Source organism: Protopterus annectens, chromosome 9.part0 (genome assembly GCF_019279795.1).
Source record: "Protopterus annectens isolate FY-2018-M chromosome 9.part0, PAN1.0, whole genome shotgun sequence".
Taxonomy (NCBI): Eukaryota; Metazoa; Chordata; order Ceratodontiformes; family Protopteridae; genus Protopterus; species Protopterus annectens.
Window position 1 is genome coordinate 1,304,288,561 of NC_056743.1, and position 15,419 is coordinate 1,304,303,979.

The 15,419-nt window shown below is 38.0% G+C and overlaps 1 protein-coding gene across 2 annotated transcripts in view; it reads left to right on the plus strand.

The window, feature by feature from the left end:
* The window catches only part of LOC122812027 (cytosolic purine 5'-nucleotidase-like), a 563,563-nt gene that overhangs the window by 246,800 nt on the left and 301,344 nt on the right, over nt 1-15,419 (plus strand). The gene's annotated exons all lie outside the window — the stretch shown is intronic.

The window sequence follows — 15,419 nt, forward strand, 5'->3', positions numbered from 1 at the left end:
AAAAACACAAATCAGTTAAGCAACTCTATAGTGTGAGACTCAATCTTAATGTATGTTAAGCACCCCGTGCTTCAGTTGTTAAGATCAGGTCATGCTAGGCAGTTAAATTTGCCAATACTGACCAGTAAAAAACAGCAACAGAATAAAAACAGTTTTGTTTCTGCCTGCTGTCTGGGCTAGTAGTGTGTTCCTGACTTTTTGTAACGTAATGGAATCTGTTACACTGTTCTTCCTAACAGTTCTCACTAAGTGCTGTATGGCTTTCAAAACTAGCAAACCACTTAGCAATTTTTACTTCGATGTAACTGGTAGCACATGTAGCAGATAAAGCTTAATGCACTACAAAGAATTATGATTAGGTTGCCAATCATCACACTTTATTATATGTTCTTGACACTGATGCCAAGATTCACCTCCAAAGCTTTGCCCTCAAGGTGAATTTCCTGGCGTCTATGTCTCAAACACATAATAAACCATTTATGATAGGTGATTCGATCATAATCTTCAATAACAGTACTAGTCATAACTGGCCATTTTATATCTTAGTGGTGTGACATTTTTAATATTCTTCAGGATGCTTGCAAACAGTATGTACAATGGATGTGTTACCATTCTCTATGAGGACTTTAATGTGATTGCTAGTTGCTGAAAAAGAGACCACATGGCAAGTGTTTCCCTAAACATCATTAGACTTTATTTTTAAAGAGATACGAGCATATACTACCCCCACAAGGGGGATCTACCTTGGATCCCAGAAGCTACCGTCCCATCAGTCTGACGAGCCTGATCTGCAAGGCCATGGAACGTATTATCATGGAACTTATAAACAAAGACATTGGCAACCTTCAAACACTGAACCCCACACAGTTTAGGTTCATGAAGGGCCGATCTTGTCTCTTGAATCTGACTGACTTCTTCAAATCAGTCTCCAGAGCCATGGACAAAGGTATGGTGGTCCACACAGCCTATCTGGACCTCACCAAGGCCTTCAACAGCATCCCCCACACTGGAATCATAGATAAACTTACCTAAGCTGGGCATTAATCCCTATCTCACTCGATGGGTTGCCAACTGGCTTAATGACAGAACCCACATTGTAAAAGTACCCTCAGGGTTCCATCCTGGGACCGCTCTTTTTTGGCATCTACTTCTCTGAAGTACACGCCAACACTAAGGGACTCTGGCTGGCAAAGTTTGCAGATGACTGCAAACTGGGAGCCATTACTGAATCCCCAAATGATGTGGATATTCTACAAAAGGGCCTTACAGCAACAGATGCTTGGTGCCAGAGCCATGAGCTCAAGCTCAATGCCAAGAAATGTATAGTTATTCTCTTTGGGAAAAAACATGTACCCATGAATTACCACATAGGTGGCAGTACACTTAACACCTAAAGTGTGATAAGAGACTCTGTGGCTCTGAAGGATTGGGATTTCTTTAAGTGGAGCATGTCCAACAGCTCAGGGTTTGACATGGCCTTGTATGTTAAGCAGTGATCACCTCTGAGTAGACGATATGCTATAGAGTATAGCTGGAGTTTTTTTAGACGGTCACCATAGGGCATATGCTTTAGGCCTGTGATTCTTTTCACGAGGTATTTCTGTGGCCTTTCCAGCTGTTGCAGATGTTTTGTGAGGTACATACCAAATGGGGCATTGTACTCTATAATGTGTCTAATAATGGATGAGTACAGTGGGACAATGACCTCCTTTTTTTCAGGAAGAAAAGCCCTTAGTGATGACGTGTGCCACATAGAAGGATTTCCTGACAGTTGTGGCAATGTGGTTATCGAAGGTGAGAACACTGTCCACCTGTGTTCCTAAGTCTCTTATCACACTTTCAGTGTTTAGTGTACTGCCACCTATGTGGTAATTCATGGGTACATGGTTTTTCCCAAAGGGGATAACTATACATTTCTTGACATTAAGCTTGAGCCCATGGCTCTGGCACCAAGCATCTGTTTCTGTAAGGCCCTTTTGTAGAATACCCACATCATTTGGGGATTCAGTAATGGCTCCCAATTTGCAGTCATCTGCAAACTTTGTTAGCCAGAGTCCCTTAGTGTTGGCCTGTACTTCAGACAAGTAGATGCCGAATAAGAGCGGTCCCAGGACTGAACCCTGAGGTACTCCACTTGTCACTTGTCTGGAGCTGGATTTGGAGTCAGCTACTTTTACAGTCTGGGTTCTGTCAGTAAGCCAGTTGACAACCCATTGAGTGGCATAGGGATTTATGCCCAGCTTAGTAAGTTCATCTATGATTCCAGAGTGGGGGATGGTGTTGAAGGCCTTGGTGAGGTCCAGATAGGCTGTGTGTTCCGCCTTACCCATGTCCACAGCTCTGGAGACTGATTCAAAGAAGTCAGTCAGGTTCAGGAGACAAGATCAGCCCTTCACGAACCCAAACTGGGTGGGGTCCAGTGTTTGAAGGTTGCCAATGTCTTTGTTTATAAGTTCCATGAGAATGTGTTCCATGCCCTTGCAGATCAGGCTCATCAGACTGATGGGACAGTAGTTCCTGAGATCCAGGGTGGATCCCCCCTTGTGGAGTGGGATAACTGTAGCTGGGCACCACTCAGTGGGCACAAAGCCTGATGTGAGGCTATGATTAAACATGACACTTAGGTGAGGTGCCAGTTCATTTTGTAGTTCATGTAGTACACAGCCCAGGATGTCATCTGGTCCCATGGATGCTGTATTCTTAGCTTTGGAGAGTGCAGTTTCTACCTGTGTGGCCGTGATTATTGGAATTTGGCAATCTTTTGGCATTGAGATGGGCCCTTTAGGGGGTGAGAGGTGGGTGAAGTTGGCACTAAGTCGATCTGCTAGGATATTGGCAATATTCTTGGATCAGTATATTTAATGACATTCTGTTGTAGCTCAGAGCAGATCTGAGCATTGCCATTTAGATTCTTGACATAACTATAGAATGCCTTGTGATTGTCTTTGGAATCTTTGGCAATTTTATTTTGGTAACTAGCTTTGGAGGATTTTATGAGGGATCTCAGCTTCTTACTGAGGCTGATAAGGGGGGGGGGGGTTTGCATCCTGGGATGTTCCTCTTTTCCACAACAGTTTCTTCCTTCTGTTGTATAGTTTGTTTATGGCAGGAGACCACCAGACTGGCTTCCATTTTTAGGAGGAGAGCATCTTGGTTCTATTTGGGATGGCACGATTCATGCACAAGTGGATGTGCTCATACAGTGCCTTAGTGTAGGATACAGCAGTTGAACTTTCAGCTCCCATGTGCATGGGTGCCATGAAGTTTGTCACTTCTGAGTTAAGTAGCATGAAGTTGGCTTTGGAGAAGTTTTTTACAGAGGTTTCCTTACTGGGGGTGGGTGGGATGTGGATGTCAAGGGTGATTTGCTTATGGCCAGACCTGACCAATGAGGGGTGACCACTGGTGTGGAGCATCTATCTCCCATGTTGGTAATGACCAGGTCTAGGATAATGGAGCCCCAGATGGGACAATGGATTAGTTGATCCAGGGCGTTGGAATTTATGAGTTCCTAGAACCGTTGGGAAAAGGTGTTGGTACCAGAGTAGTTTTCCCAGTTAATGGCAGGGTAGTTGAAATCACCCAGTATTAGAGTGTTTGGTTGTATCTTAATATTTTTCAGTATGTTTAGAAAGGTGTAGTGAGAATCTTGGGGCACCTCACCTTGAATTTCATATTTTCATATTCAAAGATGTGATTTATGTATTACCTCAAGCATCTGTTTTCTTAACTGGTAAGGGACTATAATCATGTCAGCTTTGAACATTAAATTGTGGACCAAACATATTTACTCCTTGAATAAAATTTAAGACTGGACTTATTTTCTGATTCAAATATTCTGCTCATCTGAATCTCTTTATCTATAACTTCCTTCAGTGACTGCATTTTAAGTCACTCTTGATATTTGTGAAATTATTTTATTATTTTCTGCATTTGGCAATTTGGTAATTGTAAAATAATCTCTAGTTCTTCTAACTAATTTTCATGCGATTCTGATAAATATGCTCTACTCTACATGGCTGCTATATGTAGTAATTTGATTGGTCCTTAATTAAATTCCAAGTCATTCGTCTACATAATAAGTGCTATTCTCTGTCATCAAGAATCCAGCACTACGTAATTTACTTCAGACTCAGTCTAACAGAAGACAGCTGACATCTTGTGACAAACTCCTATTACAAGTCACACAAACTAACAATCACTATGAAGATGCTCTCTAATCGAATCTCCATGACTTAGAACATAACCCCCCAGCACATCATAACCACTGCCAAACCCTCACAGTTCAAAATACTTCTTAAGTCCCATCTATCTAATTATTGGCTCTGCTCTTGTCTAAGTCCTGCCTGACTATCATTCCCTCTTGTCTAACTGCTGGCTGACATCCAGCTGTATTATTTTTTTCATATATAACTTGTCTGTCTTTCTCTGCAGATGTTTTCTGTCTACTTGATATATGTCTAACTTATTTCACATATAAACTCATCACAAGTATCACCTTATTTTCTCTCTCTAGATACTCTGTCTAACCTTTTCACTCTTACCCTAATAACCTATCACAAACTCCTCACCTACACCTTTTACAGGACTTTGCATACTAGAATTAGTGACATAGTCACATCTACCTAAATACATGATAATTTTTCTACTAGTTATGCTCCTTTTTATTTATTTTATTTATTTGAATTTGTTTTCCGGGATAGTCCACTCAGCCTAGGAGTGCCCATTTTCAGCAGAGGCTTGAGGACAAAAGCTACATATATTACATATACATTGATGATATAAAGTTACATAATGACTGTTAACAGATTCAAGTTACTAGTAAGCAACATTATACAAAATACAAAAATAACAATGATTTATTTCCAGGTACAACATATACATGCTGATATACAATTAGAATTAGGCTTTCCATTCTTTAAATTTCATCTTCTAGCAGATGATGCATAAAACTGAGAGAGTGAAGAGTTAAATTAAGTGAAGATAGATAGATATTTCAAAGTATTAAAGTTGTTAGGAGAGGTTTCCAGTTTCATGCAATCCTGGAAGAATTATCTGAGCAAGTACAGAGCCATAGTTTGGAGAGGTATTTTTGCAGAGACTTGTTGAAAGTGGTGTGGTTAGAAGTGGTTCTGATTGTGGTGGGTAAGGAATTCCACACCTTAGCTATATCAATGGAGTAATGAGCTCGGCCAGCTGTAAGGTTGGGTAATTCTTCCTTTAGAAGACATTTATTTTCTGATTTGAGCTATCTTGTGGGGTTGTAGTGGTACATTAGGGAGGCAAGTGATGGGCAATCTTCGGGTTTAGTTATGATTTTATGTGCAGTGGTGAGTTGTAGGTAAGTTAGGAAGTGAGGTAGTTCGAGCCAATTGAGTTTTTGAAGAGATATACAGTGATGGGTGGTATGTATAGCATTGGTGGCAAACTTTGCTACTTTGTAATCCAAAGACAAATCCAAACATAAACTTAAAAAACAAACGACCCAAACACCAAGTCTCCAACACATAGAAACACATAGAAACACAAATTTATTGTGAATACAAATACAGGAAGCACAAGTAAATATCGTTATTTACTTGTGCTTCCTATATTTGTATTCACAATAAATTTGTGTTTCTACATGTTTCTACGTGTTGGAGACTTGGTGTTTGGGTAAACTTTGCTACTTTATTGTAACAAGATTCAAGTTTGTCTTGAGCCTGGGGTGGGTAGGAATGGGGGAGGGTAAGGGGCAGAACCTGGAGCTAGCAAAGCGACAGCAGAAATGAGCCTGCAGAGTAAAAATTATCAGAATCAGTATGGACACTAACCAGGTAAATCAGGAACAGAGGAAAAATAGTATAGGTAGTATCCTTTATAAAAATAGTATTCTTTATATGTTTTATGTATAACTTTGTATATGTATTATGTATAATTTGTGTTCTTTTTATTTATGCTACTATTGAAAGAGTTTACAAATTATGTCATTTTTGTCACTTGTATCTTTTGGGGATTTCCCCCAGGTCTCGACTGAAAATGAGCCTGTGCCCAGTTGGACTATGCCAGTAAACAAACATCAAATAAATAAATACATAAATAAATGTTATAGATGTTTTGTACAAAGATGCTGTGAATAATTTGCAGGGGTATATCAAATCTTTGCTTATGTTTCTTGCCATGAAGAGATTCATGGTGTTTATCAAATTTATCCACTATTGCTAACAATTCTTTTTCTGTTTTATTGTCTTTGTTTCTGTTGCTGACCCACTATCAACTAGTCAACTGTTATCAAGTAAGATCATAGTTCTTACAGTATTCTGATTATCATCCATTTTTAACAAAATTGCCTTGCTCACATCAAAACATTTCTTTATAGGTATTTCTATTAGTAGTTTCTTGAGAATTTTTAACAAATATTTTCCTGTTCATAGCCCCACTCAAACTACACTTTGGTCCAATAGGTTTTCAAAAGGACTACTTATCTCAGACTTATTAAGTATATCCTTTGCAAGATACAGTATCATTCAAAGGAGCTTCAGTAATGCCAGTTTATCTTCTAACTTTGACATTTGCATTAAGGCTCTGGCTTTCTCTAATCTGGTTTCAGTGCACCTGGTGTTTGAAATATGAACCCTTCATTTTAAACTTGTCACTTACACTTGCTCTTATTCAACTAAAATGTATACTGTCCCAATCCGTTCAGTAACTTTAGTAGCTGTACCAGTATTTTGTCAGTCTTCCATCATGTTCTTCTTGTGTTTATTTATTTACATTTGTTGACCAGGAAAATTTGACTGGACACAGGTCCTTTTTCAGCGGAGGCCCGGGGAGAAAAGCTCCACAATAAAAACAACCATTAAAAACAATTACAAGTTACAAGAAGTATAGGTAGGTTTTGTTTAGCAACAGTAGTAAACAGTTATAGTTCAAAATGAAATTATTTAGTTAAATGGTACAACACTTATATAATTGGTGCCATAATTACTAGCAAGTATTTTAATAGCTGAGCTAGCAGCTATTACCCTTGAATAACAGTGGCTAAGATTACAGCTGAGATATAGGTGTTTGACTTCACACTAACAATCAGTTATGTTCATAACACCTTTGTAGTCTTCAATTACTTATGCAACAATAGTTTGCAATGCCTCTGTTGCTGATGAAATACCATAGGGAAGTTTCAAGAATCTATACCTCACTAATGGCATATTTAATATATGCATATCTGAGCTTTAAAATACTTTTTCTTCTAGCATCCCTGACTTATATATATTATTGAAAGAAGTAATAATCTGGCATAGTTGAAACCACTTCCTCATTTCTTCTGGCTCAATCCAGTTTCATTTCTTGCTCTGTTTTTCAAAGTGACTATACTTTCCACCAATTTTATCAAATCGTATTGCTTCTTAATGGCACATACACTTTCAGTTTGTTTCATTTCCTGCTCAGTTGTGTTCCTGAAAGTTACTAATACTTTCCTTAGAAAATGTATTATTGGCATAGCATATAGACTTATATGAATATGATAATCTCCTAGCAAGCTACCCAAACCTGTACATAAATATGTATAGTCATGCAGTACATCATTGTTATGGCTTTATGCACTACATAGCATGGCTGCAGAACTGTATGATTGTTCCTGAACATATTTACTCTGTGCTTTACACTATGAGTAGAGTTTACTATACATTGCATTCCAATAAGCCAAACAACCTAAAGTATTAAACAAAATACCTTCCTTACTTAATGTTATCATTTTGAAAGAGGATCTTTTATTTTTACATTCATATCAGTAGCTCTTACCCAATCTGGTGTGTTGAATACATCAATAATGTGTACACTGCTATTCTTTCAATGCCTTTCAGGTCCAAAGCTTTAATAGTATTTTCTGATGCAATATTAGACACTGCAGGTGTGCCTAATTTAAAATGTATGCTTTGTTTCATGATTCGTATCTTTTCTTACCTACATGACTGATTATCTTGGTGCATTGCCTCTTTAGTCTTTGTCTTCACACCATCACTTCTTTTTAATAGTACCTACCAGATCTACTTTTGGTACTGCACATTTTCTTCTTTTGCCTCAGTAACATGCAAATTCTTTTGAACACATTTTTTGAATATCTTTGGAAAATGTTATTTTCTACCAAAGCTTGTACGAAATTGATTAAATGTTGAATACTTCTTCCTGGCATGATTACAGTCACACTTGGTATACAGAGTTTGAGTTTATGTTGCTCCATACTTCCTGTACACATCATGGCTTTTTGTTGTTGTTGTTCTGTCCAGTGCCTGCTAACCATTAGCCCTCCACCCCCACCCACATGCCCTATTCATTCCCCTCTGGGAGAGAGCTGTCTCTAGCCCATTCAGTCCCATGTGGTAAGAATTAGTCACAAATCATCCAAACTCCCACCAGGGCATTTTTGTTATGTCCTACCCACATTTCCCCATCCCTTGCTTGCTTGTGTCATCCAAGGGTAAAGCATGACATGGCTCATTGTCCATGCCTCAACATGTTATGCAAACACAGCCCTACTCTGTCTTCCAGACAGCATACTCACATTACACTGGTCTCTACCAGTGGTTCAGCCATGTAGGTGTGTCTGGGAAATGCTCACAACAGTTCTTCTCCCTGGAATTGGTGAGCCAACACAAACCACCCAGTTCTACCCCTTCTGCCCCACTCCTGCACATTCTGTACTGCTAATGAAATGTGACTCATCTGGGTTGCAGTCAAGATTCCATCCTTCTATGCCAATGAGATGGGAGCAACCATGTCTCTCTTTCTGGTCTTTATCACATTTTATGCTTCATTTTTACTTTTTTGCCTCCGATCGTTCCTTACACACTTTCAGTTTGCTCTGATACTCCTTTAATTGTGTATTTGCAGTTTCACTTGGTGTGCATACATTCACATCTTCTGACATTGTCAGGTCAGTTTCTCGTTTTCCTTACATGTGATGAACATTTAATTTGTTAGTCACTAAACACCTTGATCCTGTTTCCCTAATGTTTTATTACCTGAGCCATGTTTAATATTATTATACTGTAAGATAGCATTTGTGAAAACTTTGCTTGCTATAGTAGGATGTTGCACTTTCTGCAAGGCTGTGCAACTGTAGCATTATTTTTTTATGTAAGGGGTAGGAGGGTAATGTCCCTCATATCAGATATACAGGGGAAGTTGACACCATGCAAAGAGTAGGAGTTTAATGTTTGTTCTGGGGAAGTGATTCTGAATAATCTGTGAATGAGCAGTTTACTTTCAGAGGATATTCAGTGATCAGTCATGTGGAATCCCACTTCTCTTAAAATCATGTCAATTAAGTGATATATTTTTTTATTTACATGTTATTCTGCCTGAGATCAGTGAGTCACTAAACTCATAAGCTTCACAGTTTTTGGCTTGAATCTGTATTTCTTTAATGTAAACGTCTATACTTTTCACTGAGTCTTGGCTTATTATACATAATAGGCTGAAAATGGCATTTTTTCCTAAGCTCATAATAATAACAAACTTTCTGCCTGATATTATGTCTTTTCATTTTCTTCAAAGATAAAAGTATTAAATATTTTCAAGGCTCTCTTCCTGTGACATGCAGAAATGTGAATTGCCTTTTTCTGACTTCTCACCTTTTTTCACTTAAGAAAACAGACTAAACTTTCTGGATCCACAGCTTCAGTCTTCTGTCAAACTGCCTTGTAGTAAAATAATGCCTGGTCTTTGCAACTAGGCCATCTATCCACAAAAGAAAGAAGCATTCTGAGGGCTCTTCACATGTTATTTGAGCGAAAAAAAAACAGAAACTTTAAAAATTTATTTTGAAACGCAAATAGTATTTCTGAACTGTTACTTGCTCAGAGATTTGAAGTTGAATAAACTTCTGACCCCATGTAAGATTTATAAAGTCCATCCATCAGGGTGCCCACAAATGTCAAAGACATTGCCAATGTGCTTTAAGTCTCAATAAGGTCCTTACCAGGAATTTTAGGTGCTGGTGAAGAGACAATGTGATGTACATTCCTCACTATCATTAGGCCTTGCTCTTAAACATATATTAGCATGTACTACAAAGGAATTTCACGTCGGAAGCAATAATTGAATGCTGTATGGAAACATTTTGGGGACTATGATAAATAGTTTCACAGGACGTAGATCTGAATTTGTTAGACTCATAAAACATGGCTGTCACCTGAGCTTAACTGTGTTTACTCTTTGTATGAAAGCTACTAAAGAAGTCAAATCTAGAGCATCTACTATGAGTATGAGTCTGAGAGGTGAAGAGGAACTTTATATTCTAAGAATTATAGCATGCAAAGATGATATCATAAAAAGATGTCACTAATGAAGAAATTAAAGCATCTGATAAGGGGAGTCAGATAATAAGGTTGTGTATCAGCAAAAATAAATGCCAAGATTTTTAGGCTCCTCTACATTTCACTAATTTGTCCTTTATTGAGCGTAAAGTACCTGAGACGCAACGAGACAAAGATCAAAATGTGATTGCTGTTTTCCATTGAAATCACTATCACTTATAGTAAGGTTTCTATGTGTGAACTAGCAGTAATTCCTTTGTTTTGGAAGATTTCTCCCTTCCTCATGTTTGTGCAACCATGGATTTGGTATCTAGAAGTTCGAGGGATTACAGTTTAGTTTTTCACCCCCATGTATTTTGTGCATTTGTTTCAGTATTTTGGATTATCAGGTTTTAGGCATTCACATTTAGAAGTTTAACTGATTTTGAGACCTCAGTGTGTAAGACAAAATTAACTTTCAGAGATGTTGCCGTTTTATGAATCCATTAAAAGAGAAAAGTATAGAAGTAAGGTAAAAAGTGATAATAGCAAAAATGGAAAATGCTTGTCAGTTACCTTTTAAAAAGGAGAGTATATTTAATGAAAATATTCTGGTGGGATGGAACATATACTGTTGGTGTATGTGGTCCTGCAGAAATTTTAGAAAGAGACCTAATGATTTTTTTCAGGATAATTTGAGTCAATAGAATGAACTCCATTAATAAATGAGTATCATACAGGTACGAAATGGGAGGTAGTTTATATATGATGCATAGTTCATAGATTAGTACTAGGCTACCTGTCCTTTTGGGCCATTTTAAGTCTAGCCAATTACCCCATGTGTGACTAAAACCCTGCACCTTATGTTTACAAGGTAAATATTCTAACCATTATGCCAACCACCCTCAAAATAGGTTGCACACCCTGTACTAGAACCTAGGACAATCTGTACTCCAGCCCTACACTTACACCTGCTGCCACAGAACTAGTTACATAAAATTCATACAAAGACCATAATATACCACCAACCCACACACAAGATGACTGAGGTCAGATTCGAGCACTATACCTGTCTAGATATACAAGCTGGATTCCATACAATGTACAACTAGTACCCCCACAGAAGTCTATGCATTTGATCTTTGTTTTTACCCTTTTAGTATTTATGATGAAATTAGCTGAGGATGCTAAAATAACTTGGCAAAGGCTACATGGATTAGATGCAGTGAAAAGTCTAATAAAAAAAGAAGCAAGGAAAGAGGTGGAAGGATAATTACTTTACTACTACCAGAAAGTAAATATTTAAAAAAGTTAAAAAATAGAAAAATAAATCTAATTATGAGTAAAATAAAAGAAAACAATAATATAGAAAGGTAGTTTTCTGGAGTATGAGCAGAATAAATTATCCAGAGAGATTAAAGTAATCTCTTAATGACCGAAGGTGAAGGATAACAAAGAACGTAATATTTTTTCTTGTTATGGGAGTCACACAGCATAAGTAATAAGTGAAACAAAAATAAAATGGAATGTTGAAGAAGAAAGATTCTGTTTAGATGTAACAAGTAAAACTTTGTTTCCTGTAGGTTTTATATCCATTTTCCACCCACCAGCCCTACCTCTGCAGCAGCAAGGCCTTCATGCAGAAGAAATTACTCAAACTGCTGCCATGGTGTCCCCTACAGTGAAAAACTATGAATCAGCAAGTAGTAGAGATATAGTCAGTACTAGAAAATCTGAGGTAGAATTGTTATTGCTAGACATGCCTCTCAACTGTCCAGATTTTTGTAGAACGTCTTGAGTTTTGCCTCATTCTTTTGGTCTGTTTCTAATAAAATTTCTGGTTTTCTGACAAATCACTGAGGATTTAAATCAGTAAATAATGACACATAGGGTTACCACCTGTCCCACTTTGTGAGGGACAGCCCCTCTTTGGGCAGTTGTGTCCTGACAAAAAATTAAAAAAAATGGCAAATGTCCTGAGATTTTAGGACAAAGTTATTTCCTATATTTTATGTAATAGTTGCATAAAACAGTTATTCTGTATCTAAAATACCTAAATCTTATGAGAAACAGAATAAGCAACTAAAATGCTACAAGAAGAAGCTTTTATTTAGGCAAAAAAGTTAAGTTCTATCCTTTGTACTGACCGTGGGTATGTGTCGTCCTGTAAAATCTGATGTTTGTCCCGAAAATGTTCCACTTTGGCCATTTGAAAAGGTGGCAACCCTAATGACACACGTTTGAGTTTCAGATTTTGTGTCCTTCAGAAAATGCATGCTAACACAAAACTTATTATTCTATCAACTTTCTAAGTCTGTAAGAGCAATATTTAAAACCTGTCTCTGTTTTTGGGCCTTTATCCCTCTATTATTCTGAGCTTTGTCTAGATTTCTTGCACTAAGAGGTTGAAAGGTATGTTGCTAGAACTTTTGTCCAAGGGCTGAGTGGTTAGTTTGCAGTGGGACACCTGTCCTTGGTGCTGCCCTAGGCACTAGATGTAAATCTGTTTGCTGTTTGTGAGTGGCTATGCATGTTACATACATCCATGATGATGTAAAGATGCGTCTTTGCTTCAGAGTGCGTGTGGCATGTAGAAAAGAAGATAATTTTTCCAAAAAGCTTAAAATCTAAGATGACATTAACATTCATGAGAGTGGCGATCCCACTATGCCACACTAGCTCATAGTATAGCAACTGTCTCTGTCTGTCTCTCTCTCTCTCTCTCTCTGTTTCTTAATCTGGATCAGACACAGAAAGAAAGAGAGAGACGCACACATAGTTCGCTAGGATATGAGGTTATAAGCAGGGTGAGGTCAGTGATCTCTGTCTTCACAAATGCTCAAGGGGAGGACAGGAAACAAAAAAGATGTAATAATAAAATACACACACACACACACACACACACACACACACACACACACACACACATATATATATATATATATATATATATATATATATATATATATATATATATACAGAAAAAGGCTGACAATGATTAGGGTGTTTACCTTACAGACACAAGATACATAGTTTGATACTTACCTTTGGGAAGTATGGGTTAGCTAAAAAGGCCCTCCTGGGGTTGTTAGCCCAGTAATTACCTATGAACCTATTTTTTCTGCCATTGGCACCACTAGCAACCTGGTATCCAGTCTCATCAGGTCTGTTGTTCCTATGGCTCCACTCTGCAGCATAAACTTCAGTTTTTAGTGTATCCCCAGTGAACCCAGTCTCTAAACGTTCTTCACAGCATGAACCCCCGGTGTTAAATCCAGTCTCCTACATGGATCTACAGTGTAGATACAGATGCTGCAAGGATCGCCAGTGCCTAGAATGGACTTAACTTTACATCTAGTGTTATCAGTATATATACCACCTATAGAGCCTTTAGAGTAACCACCACCCCATGCCCTTAGCTTACGTTGTGTTTTTCCTCATGAATTCTGTCTTCCAGGTAACTGCCTCCCAGCATAGATCTCCAGTTACTAGTTCAGCCACTCTTCCTAACTTGGGTCCCCAGACTCCAGTGTCATCCTGAGCATGTGTCTCAGTCCCCCAGAGTAGTGCCTTATGAAGGGTTTCTAGATGGGTCTGTAGTCTTTAATGTAAGCTCCTAGTTCCCAGTTAGCTCATCAGTGATAATTTCCAGTCCCAAGTATAGCCCATCTGCCTGGATCCCCAGTCATCAAAGTGGTCCCTAATCATAGGTCCTCATTTCTCTATTCAGATCACAACAATCCCATTTCTGTAGTGTAGCCCCAACATAGATTCCCAGTGCAGCCATCCATTGTAGATTACTGTTTACAAGCATAGCTTCCACTTCAAGCATATGGAATCTAAAAAGGCATATTGTTAAAAAGATGACATGATAATTTGAGAACACAGTCTGAAGGTAGAAAAGGCGAGGTGATTTGTTCACAGAAAAGTTGTTCCAATCATCCAGCACATACCTGAGAACATTTTTGAAGGCAACCCTCAGAAAAAGTCTTTCGAGTCCAAATATATATATATATATATATATATATATATATATATATATATATATATATATATATACACTCCCATAAAGCAGCAAAGGTCTTCAGTGTATTTCCCATCCTGAGTCTTCCAGTATAGCCCCCCCCCCCAAAAGAGTTTAGGTACTCCAGCTGGTCACAGAGTCCAATATCATTTTGTTTAATATAGTACAAATGATTCTCATGATGTAAATCTCCTTCTGCTACTTTCCCAACATGGACAGTCAGCATCTCAGTAAACGTGGATAAATATGTCAGTGCAGATCCTGCCCTTTCCACCACTGAAACCCTTTCAGTAAGCTTTTGTGTCCATAGTTTAAGCCTTTGCTTTCCCGACTGCAACTGCCTGATTTATGGCCACCAGTACTGCATTAGCTTTGCCTTCATTTGGCACACCTATGTCCTTCATAAACCACATCTCATGTTTCATTGTGGCAGGAACGTTATCCAATAAATGTCATTTGCAAGTCTGAAACAAGTACCGTGACCAAACCAAAGTGATATTTTTTAACGTATGTGCATATGATATTATATTTGTTAAAAATACCGGGACACAAGATCTGACTTGCCCACACATAGTAAGGTCTTATTAAGTTTAATTCTCTTGGCTACCAAAACATTATTTGGAAATAGAAATTAAAATTTAAACCTACTGTATTTGAAGCATTAAATATTTTGAAAAAGAGATAAAAGAACTGAAGGAGGGATCTTTAGAAAAGGGAAGGGGCAAATTATATAGAGATAAATGTAATTTGTGGGAACAATACACACAGAACAATTTATTGCTCAGGTGGAGAAATGAGGTTTAAGGGAAGGCAGAAATGGAGCAATTTATGTAATGCTGGACTGAATGACAATTGTTATAAATAAAGAAAACATATGTAATATATAGGCCCCAGTTCCAAAAGATTTGCTGTCAGTATAAGTGACCACATACACTAAGAGCAGGCTGAGACCAGGTGTTTTGGAATCTGGCCTCTGCTGTACGCCTGTTTATAGACAGGCTTTACACCAAAGTCACTTACATTGAGAGCAAGTTTTTCAGAATCAGGGCAGACTTACACTGAGAGCTACTCTTTTGGAATCTGGCCCAGAATGTATGTAAATGGGAAAGAAAATGTTA